Below are 13229 nucleotides of genomic sequence, written 5' to 3'. Positions count from 1 at the left end.
CTCATTCTGAAAACTGGATCTGTATTACACAGACCTTACTTTTCATTAATGGTTTTCATGGAAACAATATGGAGACTCCACATACCAGAAACAAGTAAAATAATAAGAAAAAAATAAATGTCAAGACTCAGTATGGGTTAAATGCCAAGGTGTTTAAAGTGTTGACTCCAATTTTAAAAATGTTTACAGAGTCCTTTCAAAAAGGCACCATACCGCAGTCCCTGAGAGGAGCATTAGTCGCTCTGCTCCCGAACCACACAATAAATGTGAAAACTGGAGACCCATCAGTCTGCTTAATGCGGATTTGAAAATACTTTGTAAAATCTTAGCCAAGAGAAACAAAGAAATACTACCTAAGATAATTGGGAGAGTTCAGAATGGATTCATTCAGGACAGACAAGGATTCCACAACGTCCGAAGGATTCTGAAGCTTCTTTATGACCAAAAGGGGCTCGGGACACTGCTTTACTGTCACGAGATGCTGAAAAAGCATTCGACAGAGTGGAATGGCCTTATTTCTTTGAGACTCTGTGGTGCTTTGGTCTGGGAGAGAATTTTTGTAATTGGATAAGATTACTTTATAAGGAATCATATGCACAAAACTTGACTAACAATAATATCTCAAAAAGCATAAAAATAAATTGATGATTTAGAAAAGGGGACGTTTTGTCCACACTGTTGTTCATTATGGCAATCGAGCCTTTGGCTATCACAGTGAGATCCCATGATAGTACTTCTGGTGTAACAATAGGACAGAACATCGCTTAGCCTTTCATGCAGATGATTTAATTATTTTTCTTAAAAATATTAACAAATCCATCCCGGCTCTGCTAGAATTGATTAAGGAGTTTGGTAAAATTTCTGGTTACAAGATCAATATGTCTAAAACATCAATTATGTTAATAAACCAATTAGATATGGAAAACCCAACCTCTGTTGTTACTCAATTTAAGGTTGTTAATAGCTTCACCTATTTCGGCATCCAAATTGTTCCTTTGCGTAATGATATCATAGAAATCAACTATAATTCAGTTATTCAAGATGTCTCAAACTCTCTGGATAGATGGACTGCTCTACCAATGTCATTAATGGGGAAAATAAATACTCTTAAAATAAATATACTCCCTAAACTGTTGTATTTATTTCAAAACTTGCCTCTGCCACCACCAAGCGATTTGTTTTCTCAACTGAGGACACTCTTCATCAAATTTTTATGGAAGAACAGATGCCCCATGCTGCGCCTATCTCTCTTCTATCTGCCTTACGACAGAGGAGGGCTTAAATACCCAAGCCCACTATGGTACTACTGGGCGGCGCAACTGAGAACACTAACATTTTACTATGTAGAAGAGATTGTGCCACTGTGCAGAGAGATGGAAGGGTATCCTGTGAAGTCCAACTTTAAAGATGTAGACTGTTGGTGAGGGCCTAGTTTGAAGATGCAGGCTGCTGGTGAGGGCCTAGTTTGAAGGAGGAGACTGTTGATGAGGTCCTAGTTTGAAGATGCAGGCTGTTGATGAGGTCCTAGTTTGAAGATGCAGGCTGTTGATGAGGTCCTAGTTTGAAGATGCAGGCTGTTGGTGAGGTCCTAGTTTGAAGATGCAGGCTGTTGGTGAGGTCCTAGTTTGAAGATGCAGGCTGTTGGTGAGGTCCTAGTTTGAAGATGCAGGCTGTTGGTGAGGTCCTAGTTTGAAGATGCAGGCTGTTGGTGAGGTCCTAGTTTGAAGATGCAGGCTGTTGGTGAGGTCCTAGTTTGAAGGAGGAGACTGTTGGTGAGGTCCTAGTTTGAAGGAGGAGACTGTTGGTGAGGTCGTAGCTCAAAGGAGGAGACTGTTGGTGAGGTCCTAGTTTGAAGATGCAGGCTGTTGGTGAGGGCCTAGTTTGAAGGAGGAGACTGTTGGTGAGGTCGTAGCTCAAAGGAGGAGACTGTTGGTGAGGTCCTAGTTTGAAGATGCAGGCAGTTGGTGAGGTCCTAGTTTGAAGATGCAGGCTGTTGGTGAGGTCCTAGTTTGAAGGAGGAGACTGTTGGTGAGGTCCTAGTTTGAAGGAGGAGACTGTTGGTGAGGGCCTAGTTTGAAGGAGGAGACTGTTGGTGAGGTCCTAGCTCAAAGGAGGAGACTGTTGGTGAGGGCCTAGTTTGAAGATGCAGGCTGTTGGTGAGGTCCTAGTTTGAAGATGCAGGCTGTTGGTGAGGTCCTAGTTTGAAGATGCAGGCTACTGGTGAGGGCCTAGTTTGAAGATGCAGGCTGCTGGTGAGGGCCTAGTTTGAAGATGCAGGCTACTGGTGAGGGCCTAGTTTGAAGATGCAGGCTGCTGGTGAGGGCCTAGTTTGAAGATGCAGGCTTTTGGTGAAGTCCCAGTTTGAAGATGCAGGCTTTTGGTGAGGTCCTATTTTGAAGGAGGAGACTGTTGGTGAGGTCGTAGCTCAAAGGAGGAGACTGTTGGTGAGGGCCTAGTTTGAAGATGCAGGCTGTTGGTGAGGGCCTAGTTTGAAGATGCAGGCTGTTGGTGAGGGCCCAGTTTGAAGATGCAGGCTTTTGGTGAGGTCCTATTTTGAAGGAGGAGACTGTTGGTGAGGGCCTAGTTTGAAGATGCAGGCTGTTGGTGAGGTCCTAGTTTGAAGATGCAGACTCTTGGTGGGGTCCTAGTTTGAAGGAGGAGACTGTTGGTGAGGTCGTAGCTCAAAGGAGGAGACTGTTGGTGAGGGCCTAGTTTGAAGGAGGAGACTGTTGGTGAGGTCGTAGCTCAAAGGAGGAGACTGTTGGTGAGGGCCTAGTTTGAAGATGCAGGCTGTTGGTGAGGTCCTAGTTTGAAGATGCAGACTCTTGGTGGGGTCCTAGTTTGAAGATGCAGGCTGTTGGTGAGGTCCTAGTTTGAAGGAGGAGACTGTTGGTGAGGTCGTAGCTCAAAGGAGGAGATTGTTGGTGAGGGCCTAGTTTGAAGATGCAGACTGTTGGTGAGGTCCTAGTTTGAAGATGCAGGCTTTTGGTGAGGTCCTATTTTGAAGGAGGAGACTGTTGGTGAGGTCGTAGCTCAAAGGAGGAGATTGTTGGTGAGGTCCTAGTTTGAAGATGCAGGCTGTTGGTGAGGTCCCAGTTTGAAGATGCAGGCTGTTGGTGAGGTCCTAGTTTGAAGATGCAGACTCTTGGTGGGGTCCTAGTTTGAAGATGCAGACTGTTGGTGAGGTCCTAGTTTGAAGATGCAGGCTGTTGGTGAGGTCCTAGTTTGAAGGAGGAGACTGTTGGTGAGGTCCTAGTTTGAAGATGCAGGCTGTTGGTGAGGGCCTAGTTTGAAGGAGGAGACTGTTGGTGAGGTCCTAGTTTGAAGATGCAGACTGTTGGTGGGGGCCTAGTTTGAAGATGCAGGCTGTTGGTGAGGTCCTAGTTTGAAGGAGGAGACTGTTGGTGAGGTCCTAGTTTGAAGATGCAGGCTGTTGGTGAGGTCGTAGCTCAAAGGAGGAGATTGTTGGTGAGGGCCTAGTTTGAAGATGCAGACTGTTGGTGAGGTCCTAGTTTGAAGATGCAGGCTTTTGGTGAGGTCCTATTTTGAAGGAGGAGACTGTTGGTGAGGTCGTAGCTCAAAGGAGGAGATTGTTGGTGAGGTCCTAGTTTGAAGATGCAGGCTGTTGGTGAGGTCCCAGTTTGAAGATGCAGACTCTTGGTGAGGTCCTAGTTTGAAGATGCAGGCTGTTGGTGAGGTCCTAGTTTGAAGGAGGAGACTGTTGGTGAGGTCCTAGTTTGAAGATGCAGACTGTTGGTGGGGGCCTAGTTTGAAGATGCAGGCTGTTGGTGAGGTCCTAGTTTGAAGGAGGAGACTGTTGGTGAGGTCCTAGTTTGAAGATGCAGACTGTTGGTGGGGGCCTAGTTTGAAGATGCAGACTGTTGGTGAGGTCCTAGTTTGAAGATGCAGGCTGTTGGTGAGGTCCTAGTTTGAAGATGCAGGCTGTTGGTGAGGTCCTAGTTTGAAGGAGGAGACTGTTGGTGAGGTCCTAGTTTGAAGGAGGAGACTGTTGGTGAGGTCCTAGTTTGAAGATGCAGACTGTTGGTGAGGTCCTAGTTTGAAGATGCAGGCTGTTGGTGAGGTCCTAGTTTGAAGGAGGAGACTGTTGGTGAGGTCCTAGTTTGAAGATGCAGACTGTTGGTGGGGGCCTAGTTTGCAGATGCAGGCTGTTGGGGCTGTCCTACACTGAAGGAGGAGACTGTTCCAAAGTTTAGGTGCAGCTGTACAAGAATGCCTGATCTCCTCTCTGCTTTATTCGGCTTCTTGGTGCAGACCGAAGCATCTGGTCATTTGACGTCAGTGTGCCACAAACCCTATCAGTGATGTAAAAACCATCAAATCAATTCTAACAGACACTGGGAAGCCAAAATGTGAGACTGCTTGCGTGTGCCTCTCCAGAGTCAAGCTAAATACTTAGTACTTGCTCATCTATGTGCATGCTGCTAATTAAACGGTGCTTCTCACAACATTTGAAAGGTGATTTCTTTTCTACTATTTCCTTTCAACTGTCCTGTTTTCCTTGTTCACATACCCCAATTTCTCTGTTTGCTAGTAGAAGTGCCTCTGACCAAAAGAAACAAATGAAGGCCTGTCTATCTCGGGAATGTAAAGCACAACTATTCAAAATAAATATTACTACTGAGGTTTTTTTTGGTAGCTTTTCCAAAATCACCATAAACCACAAAATGCTTAGAATTACATTTTTAAATGCATGTAAAGGAATCAACCTACTACTAGGAAAGGTGTAGGCTTTAACCAGGGTTAACTATCTTATCTATGAATAAATGAGCTTATCTTTCATTAAAACATTACTCCTATCATAAGCAGGTATGCAGATCTCATCACATAAAGTCTAATTTCTTGGCCCACTGTCCCAGGGATGTTGGAGGGCTCCTTTGGTATTCTTTTTTTGCCTCTTACAACATTGCCATCATTCTCCCCAGTTCACTTCCAGGTAAAGCTTTTTCCTTACATGCCGTCAAATTTAAGATAAAAAGATGTTATGTTTAGGTCAGTTTTGCCACTGTAAACGTTTCTGCTGTCTCTCCAAACAGCAAAACCTTTTCAAAGGTGCACTCAAAACTAACCTAATAATGGCCTTTCTATTTTAAAGTGTGACAGTCATCATGTAAAATCTACAAAAGAATTATGATTAGCAGAGATGTGTCCTCACTAACCTTTTTAAAAGGAACAATTTGAATCTTAGGGTGAGCTGAGAGTTATGCATGAGGAGTTACAGCATTCTCATCTCTGCCTGGTGTGGTGCTGCAAACATATAAATGTGAATTTATTGTAGCACACACTTTCTCCTGCAGAGGGCAGAAGATGCTCATAAAAGAAAAGCACTTTAGCAGCAGACCCATGAACCTTTCTCAAAGTATTGAACAGACAGTGTTGGGAAGGTTACTTTTAAAATGTATTCTACTACAGATTACAGATTACATGCCCCAAAATGTATTTTGTAACGTATTCTGTTACATTACTCAATGAGAGTCACGTATTCTGGATACTTTGGATTACTTAATATATTATCATGCTTTTTACAACTACATGAATGTACTATTGCTGTGATTTATTACTGAAGTTTACTCTCCATACCAACACCAACTAGATGTTTAAATCTTAATATAAATGAGCAACAGTAGGTGGACATTGTGTGATTCTTACTCTGATCTGAATAAGTACGCGGGACCACTGTGTGCGGTAAGACCATCTCTTTACTCACTGTATTACCATCTCCCGGCATGCATTGCCAGTGCGTAACACGTAATTACACAATCAAACAATGAACACATACAGCCCATACAACAAATGTACCAGAGACAAATATGAATACACCACATCTCCCCTTTTAAACAAAAACAGAATATTACTTTTCTCAGGACAGAACTTTCTACCAGCCTACCTTTTGATTCTTTTTTTTCTCTTTTTCAAAGCCATACAAGAACATCTGGCAAACAATCTGCATTACATTTTTAACCTTTTGTTTTTGTTTTCTTGTTCTTTTCTTTTCTTAACAACTCTTTTTAGATTTATTTTACTGTGCTCTACAAAACCATTATAACACAGTTATATAACAACAACCTTTTTATTTTCTCTCTTTTTTTTTTTTTTTTGGCCTGTCCCGTTTGGCTCTTTTGCATCAGAATTGTTGTCTACAGGCAAAGAAAGATGCCCAACGGATTTACTTTACCAAACTGACCATCCCAGCCTTGCCGTAATGGTCCATTTGATTCACCTTTTATTGTTTATTTTATTTTCACTTAATGAATACGGGACAGACTTGACTGGGGGAAAGAAGGGGAGAAAGAAAGAGGGAAAGAGAAACAGCTGAGAAGAGGGACGGGGGAGAAGGGCAAAAGACAAAAACCAACAGAACGGGCAGAGAAGAAAAAATGCATATATCAATCACCTGGATCACCTGCTGAGAAAGAAAAAAGAAAGCAAGCAGAAGAGAACAAGAGTAATAGAATAAACAACATCACAATGATATATGGGAATATGACAGTAAATACTAAATGTTAAACATTATTGTGCAGCACATAAGATCAACAGAACACAGTGTGCTTTGAGGTAGGAGCCAAAAAGGGTGTAGTTTGTGGGTGTGATCACCCGTGTGTACACCTGTGAGCATGGACGCGCTTGTTTTTTGTTTTTTTAAAAGGTTCCTTCATGTAATGATCTGCTAGAGGGTGTGGGGGGGCCACAGCCCCGTCCTCCAGGGCGTGAAGCAGGTATGGAGGAGATCAAAACTCCAGACATCCAGAGGCCCCCAGAACACAAGAGACCAAGGAAGACCAACAGAGGGGCAGCTGTGCCACTGTCCCGGAAAGAGCTGAGGAGAGTCCCAGATGAGGGCTCACTCAGCAGCCGCGGAGCAGAAGCCAGGGGGCTCTCTCTTACAGATCTAACTTTTTAGGTTTAACTATTGGCCTCCCTGACTTGGTTCTGACATCAGTGTTAACAGGTGTAGCAGGGATCACACTGGGTGTTTGAGGCTTCTGCAACACAGGCACATTAGCAGGTTCATGCACTGGTGAACTTAAAGGAATCAAATGCACGCGATTACGCCTCACAGTCCCTTGTGGTAACTCCACTGTGCATGATCAGGGTGTAGAGTGATTTTGGATAACAGTGCCTGTAGTTTTGACATCAGTCACCCAAACTCGCTCTCCTGGGGACAGGCTGCATAAAGGTTTTGCGCGGTGGCGCCTGTTGAAGTTTGCCACGTCCATCATCCTCTTCTCCCTTTCCTTTTGAGCGAGCAGTGCGTCGTCCGGCAGTGTGGGCTCCAGCTGCGATGGAAGTATCGGCAGTGTGGTTCGCAGACGTCTGCCCATTAAAAGCTCTGCAGGGCTGTATCCGGACTGCAGTGGTGTAGCTCTATAGGCAAGAAGAGCTAGATAAGGATCAGCTGCTTTTTTCAGAAGATTTTTTACAGTCTGCACAGCACGTTCTGCTTCTCCATTACTTTGTGGAAACTTGGGGCTGCTTGTGATGTGTTTAAAGCCGTATGCTGCTGCAAAGTCTGTAAAGATTTGACCTGAATACTGCGGCCCATTATCAGACATGAGGACCTCTGGGATGCCGTGACGGGCAAAGAAAGATTTCAGGTGAGTAATGACATCGTTTGATTTTGTCCTGTTTAACAAAGCAATCTCAACAAATCTAGAGTGATAGTCAACAGCGAGAAGGTAAGTTTTCCCTCCCAGCTCGAAAAGATCTGTGCCCACTCTCTGCCATGGGCGGGCAGGGTATTCTGTTGGCATGAGTGGCTCACTGTTATTGTGTCTTTCTTGAATACACGTTTTGCACTTGAGCAGCATCTCAGAGATTTGTTGACTCAGCCCGGGCCCCACACTGTTTGGCGTGCATGAGCTTTACATTTTACCACACCTTGGTGTCCTTCGTGAAGTTTTTCCAGCACCTCGTTTCTCATCGCTGAAGGAATGACAAGCCGTGTGTCTTTTAACAAAAGGCCGTCTTCAACAGTGAGCGTGGCTCGGTCAGGCCAGTAATTTCGCAGTAAAGGCTCTTGTTTTGCATGTTCCGGCCAGCCTTTGGTGCACATGTCCATGACGCGAGCACACACACTGTCGCTTTTCAGTTGTTCCTTCAGTGTTTGCATATATGATGAACTGACAGGCATGTTTGCTACAATACTGTCCACATATATGTCTGTGCTTTCCATCAGCTCTTTGTCTGACAGGTTCATTGGTTTTTTCAGAGGTGAGCGGGACAAAGTATCTGCTGTCCAGAGCGATTTCCCTGGGGCGTACTGCACAGTTTACGAGTAACGCATGAGTCTCATTCTGAATCGCTGGATCCTGGGTGGCAAGAGATCCAGAGCTTGTCCTCCCAGTAAGGAAACGAGAGGTTTGTGGTCCGTTTCAAGACAAAAATGTTTACCAATCAGGAAATCATGAAAACGCTCACACGCCCATGTAGACGCCAGTGCCTCTTTTTCCACTTGTGCGTATCGTTGTTCTGCAAGAGAAAGGAACCTTGACGAATACGCCACTGGTCGCCATCCTTCTTCCCACAGCTGCAAAAGAACACCTCCGAGACCATAGGATGAAGCATCTGCTGATACTTTAATGTCTCTGTTGGGGTCATACATTGCAAGCACTTGGGGTGAGGTCAGGGCATCTCATAATGTTTTGAAAGCTCTCGCTTGGTCAGTTCCCCAATACCATGCGTTCTTTTTGGAAAGAAGATCTCGCAGGGCTTTGTCTTTTTCGGCTAAATGGGGGGAGAACTTGCCCACTTGATTCACCATGCCCAGAAAACTGCGCAACTCTGACACATTAGTTGGCTCTGTCATTTCTGTAATCGCCTCCGCTTTCTTTGGGTCGGGACTGATTCCTGTATCCGCTATGATGTAGGGCTGAACGATTATGGAAAATAATCTAATTGCGATTTTTTGCCCCAATATTGCGATTGCGATGCGATATGCGATTATTTTTTAAGGTATTTGTCTTCTGTATTATTAAACAAAGACAAGCAATACATCATATAGTATGGCCAATACTATATTACATTAATTTTAAACTGTTCTTTCCTGGAAGACAGACCTCTGTTATGATGACATGAGGTGATGCATGAATTGATGACTGACATTTTTATTTAACTTCTTCAATCACAACAGTATATTTGAACATACACAATAGTTTATTTTTAGCTTACAAACATCTGAGCATAAAGTGCTGACAAGGAACCCTGGTGTAAACATTAAAATGAAAGTCAGTACAATGTGCAGATTGCAGAAATATACATAAACAAAATCAGTGGCTTTACCACACTCAGTTTTTCGACATCTGTGAACTACTAGACAGTCATTCAATTAAAAAATAATATTAAATAAATAAAACTAATAAATAAAAAATACACACATCTTACTGATCTCTGCAGTCAGAAACATTACACATAAAGTGCAAACATAATAGCAATTGTATAAACACACACACAAACACGCCTTTAAAGTTTAAAGGCGTGAAATTGGACGGTCTAGTTCTGATTAGCGTCACCGCTGTCTCGGTGGAGTTTAATAAACTCGGCCGTCTGCTTCTTGCTATCTAAAATATAACCAGACACTGGTGTAAATTCTCGACTGTCTCATACTTCTGTTTAATAAGTTTTCTGTTTGACGTTTAGTCAGCTGTGTGAAAACCAAGGAGGAACCCACCCGGGGGATTAATAAAGTTTTATTTTATCTAATCTAATAACTTTAATCTCAGCCAAACCGATTTACTCACGAACAAACAAAACACTGAAAAAAGCCCAACAATAACATTTTTAGGTTGTCTAAGTGACTTATATATCACGTTTAACCCGAGCAGCGAAACTCCGCGGTGATCTGAAAATGATGTGCCGGGAGTTGTGCCGTTCTCGGCAGCATCAGTAACCCTCGAGCTCCCGGCTAGCTGTCGAGCTGGTGGGTAGCAGACGCCTCTGAAAACGTCGAAGCACTTTTGCAAATATGGGATATCTTGATAAACCGAGCAGATATTTGATGTTTACACAACTACTTTCTCGCCTGAAAATATGTTAAAAGTTTATTTTGTGACCCAGAAAGATTAGTATGAGTAATTTTAAAACTTAGTAGCGGCCGCCATTGCTGGAAACTGGAGTTTGGCTGGGCCGCGCTATGAATTCTGGGATATGGTAGTAATTTGGACAGCCTTCGGCGCGTCGCTGTGATGTAATCGGTCTACAAATGCGGCCTCAGGAGGATGCAGCCCATGAATTGTATAATATAATCGCAGTATAATCGCAGCCTTTGCGGTTAGAAAATTGCACTTGATCATGTCGCGATATTATCGCAAATGCGATATATCGTTCAGCCCTACTATGATGTGACCCAAGAAAGCAACCTTGCTCTGGGAGAGCTCGCATTTTGAATCATGCTCCTGATGGTTACGTCCCCACACCAACACATCATCAATGTGACACACCACTCCTTCGAGATCCTCGATGACCTCCGCCATCATGCGCTGAAAGTGTTGATGAGTGCTGAGTTGATCCCAAACGGTAGGCGGTTAAAGTGGAACCGCCCAAAGGGTGTGATGAAGGTGGTGAGTTTGGCAGACTCATTGGACAGGGGAATCTGCCAGGAGCCCATGTTGGCATCCAGTTTGCTAAACACTTTGGCTCCTGCGAGCATTCCAAGACTTTGTTCAACCGATGGCAGCACATATTTTTCCCTGCACACATACTCATTTAGTCCGGTAAAGTCTACGCAAAGTCTCAGCCTAGGGCTGTTTTTCTTTGGAACAACAACCATGCCAATCTGTAGGTTCCTCAACTCGGGTAATGACACCAAGCTCTTCCATTTGTTGGAGTTCCTCCTTTACCCTTCCCATTAGAGGCAGAGGAAGCCTTCGCAGAGTTTTGAGCGAGTACGGCACAGCGTTCGGTTTGAGTTTATGTGATAGGCCCGCTGCACTTTCCCTAGACCATTGCAAAGTTTAGGGTAAGTAGTCTTCAGAGTGTCCATTGAAACCGCGTCAACTCGCACCAGCAGGCCAAGAGCTGTAATGGCGGGCAGGCCTAGCAGTGGAGTGCTCAGGTTTCTTACAACATAGACCTTCTCTGTTGTCTGTTTTGCTCCGTAGTTGAGCTGTAGCTTTGTAAAACCTGCAACATCCAGTGGTGTTTCTCCAGGGCCTAACAAAGGTTTTTCTGGCTGCTGGAGAACTGGTCTGTGTTCGTTGGCAAAAATCTTTGATAAGTCCGAGTCAGCTATTACAGTCACATCTGCTCCAGTATCCAGTTTGAAATAATTTCCCCCAGGGATCAATAAAGTATTCTGATTCTGATTCTGATTCTGATTTTTGCATCTTTCACTTGTATGATGGCTGTCCACGCCTGGCCGTCACTGGAAACTGAGCCTAGGAAGAAACTGTGCTCCTCTTCCTCCTCAATACTTTGTACTGTCTTGCTTTGTCTGCAGACGCGCTGGTAGCAGAGATGGGCAGTAACGCATTACTGTAATCCGATTACCTTTTTCAAGTAACGAGTAAAGTAAGGGATTACTATTGCAAAAACGGTAATTAGATTACCGTTACTTTCCCGTAGGAACGCTGCGTTACTGTGTCACTAAAACCGTGATTTTTTGCGAGAGTGTCTCACGACAGTGACGTAAGCGAGTGCGACGTTCGTGACAACAGCTGTGTGCAGATCAACAGTGGTTCATATATCGAGTGCAGAGAGAGTATGAGCATGCAGCGTTTAAAGCGTGGAAGTACTGACGTTACTTTGAGTTTGATTCCATAAAAAGTGACAAAAACATTAGTGTCCGCTGTGCGTGGGAAGAAAACTTCTTTTTACAGCGACAAAAACCCCTAAACTTCCAACAAGCACCGAGTAGCTACGACGTAATGGGAAACTCACAGAGAAACTCACGGATTCTTCCACTGACCGCGGCACACCTGCACCAGGGTAAACCTCCGCCTACCCCACTCCTGCTTTACAGGTGAAAATAGAGCAACAGGACCGCTGAGTCTTTGACTTTATTTATTTTCTGCTGTGTTTTACTTGCATCTATTTGAAAGAGTGAGTGTAAACACAAAAAATATTTTATTTTATTTGCTGGAATGTGCAGAAAATAGGTTTAAATGTTAAACTAATTTCTTCCAGTCAGAGAATGTTGCAGATAATTAAATGTTTGCTTGATGCATAAAGTTAAAAGATTAAAACTGATAAAACAAGTTTTAAAAAGAGACTTTTCCATTTGATTACATTTTGTATGATGGATTATGTAGAAAAAGTAGAATTGGGCTGAAAGATCTATCACTTTATCACCTCTTCAGGTTGTAAATCGGGTTTTTAAAAAGTAACTAAGTAACTAAGTAATTAATTACTTTTGAAAATAAGTAATCAGTAAAGTAACAGGATTACTTTTTGGGGGAAGTAATGAGTAATTAGTTACTGATTACTTTTTTCAAGTAACTTGACCAACACTGGCTGGTAGTGACCTTTTTTTCCACATAAATGACATTTTGCATCATTTGCTGGGCACTCAGGTTTCGGATGTGGAGAGCCTCCGCACTTGTAGCATTTGTTACTTTGTCTCTTGCTATATTGCTGTTGTGTTTTGACAGTTTTACTTTTGAACATGTTGAACTTTGTTTTGTCGTGCTTTTGTATCACTCTGTCAACTGTTTTCGCATTTACTTGCATTACATTTGTTTCACTTCTCAAAGCTGACTGTTGCTTTTTGATTTCTTCTGACTGCCTGGCCATATGTATAGCTTTATCCAAGTCCAAGTCTTTTTCCATCTGCATGCGCTCAGACAGCCTCGTGTTGGCCAAGCCCACTACTATTCTGTCTCTTATCAGCTCATCGTGGAGCGGTCCGTAGTTACAGTGCTCTGCTAATGCATGCAAGGCAGTCACGAATGCATCAACAGTCTCATTCGGCTCTTGTTTGCACATATTAAAACGTGCGCGCTCATAAACAACATTTCTCCTGACAATGAAAAAGTTGTGGAAGCTATCTCTCACTTTAGCATAGTCCCGTTGGTCTACATCACTTAACTTTAGTCCTCTCAGGACGTCATCCGCTTCGTCTCCCATACAATATATGAGAGTGTTCACTTGATTTTCCTCCGAGCTCGCAGACAGATTACTTGCCTGACGGAATCTCTCGAAGCGACGGACCCATCTTGTCCATTTGTGTGGTTTGGAAAAATCAAAGGGCTCCGGTGGTTGGATGCTAAACGTAGCGC

The sequence above is a fragment of the Astatotilapia calliptera genome, chromosome 19 (genome assembly GCF_964374335.1).
Source record: "Astatotilapia calliptera chromosome 19, fAstCal68.1, whole genome shotgun sequence".
Lineage (NCBI taxonomy): Eukaryota > Metazoa > Chordata > Actinopteri > Cichliformes > Cichlidae > Astatotilapia > Astatotilapia calliptera.
This window is presented reverse-complemented; position numbering follows the sequence as displayed.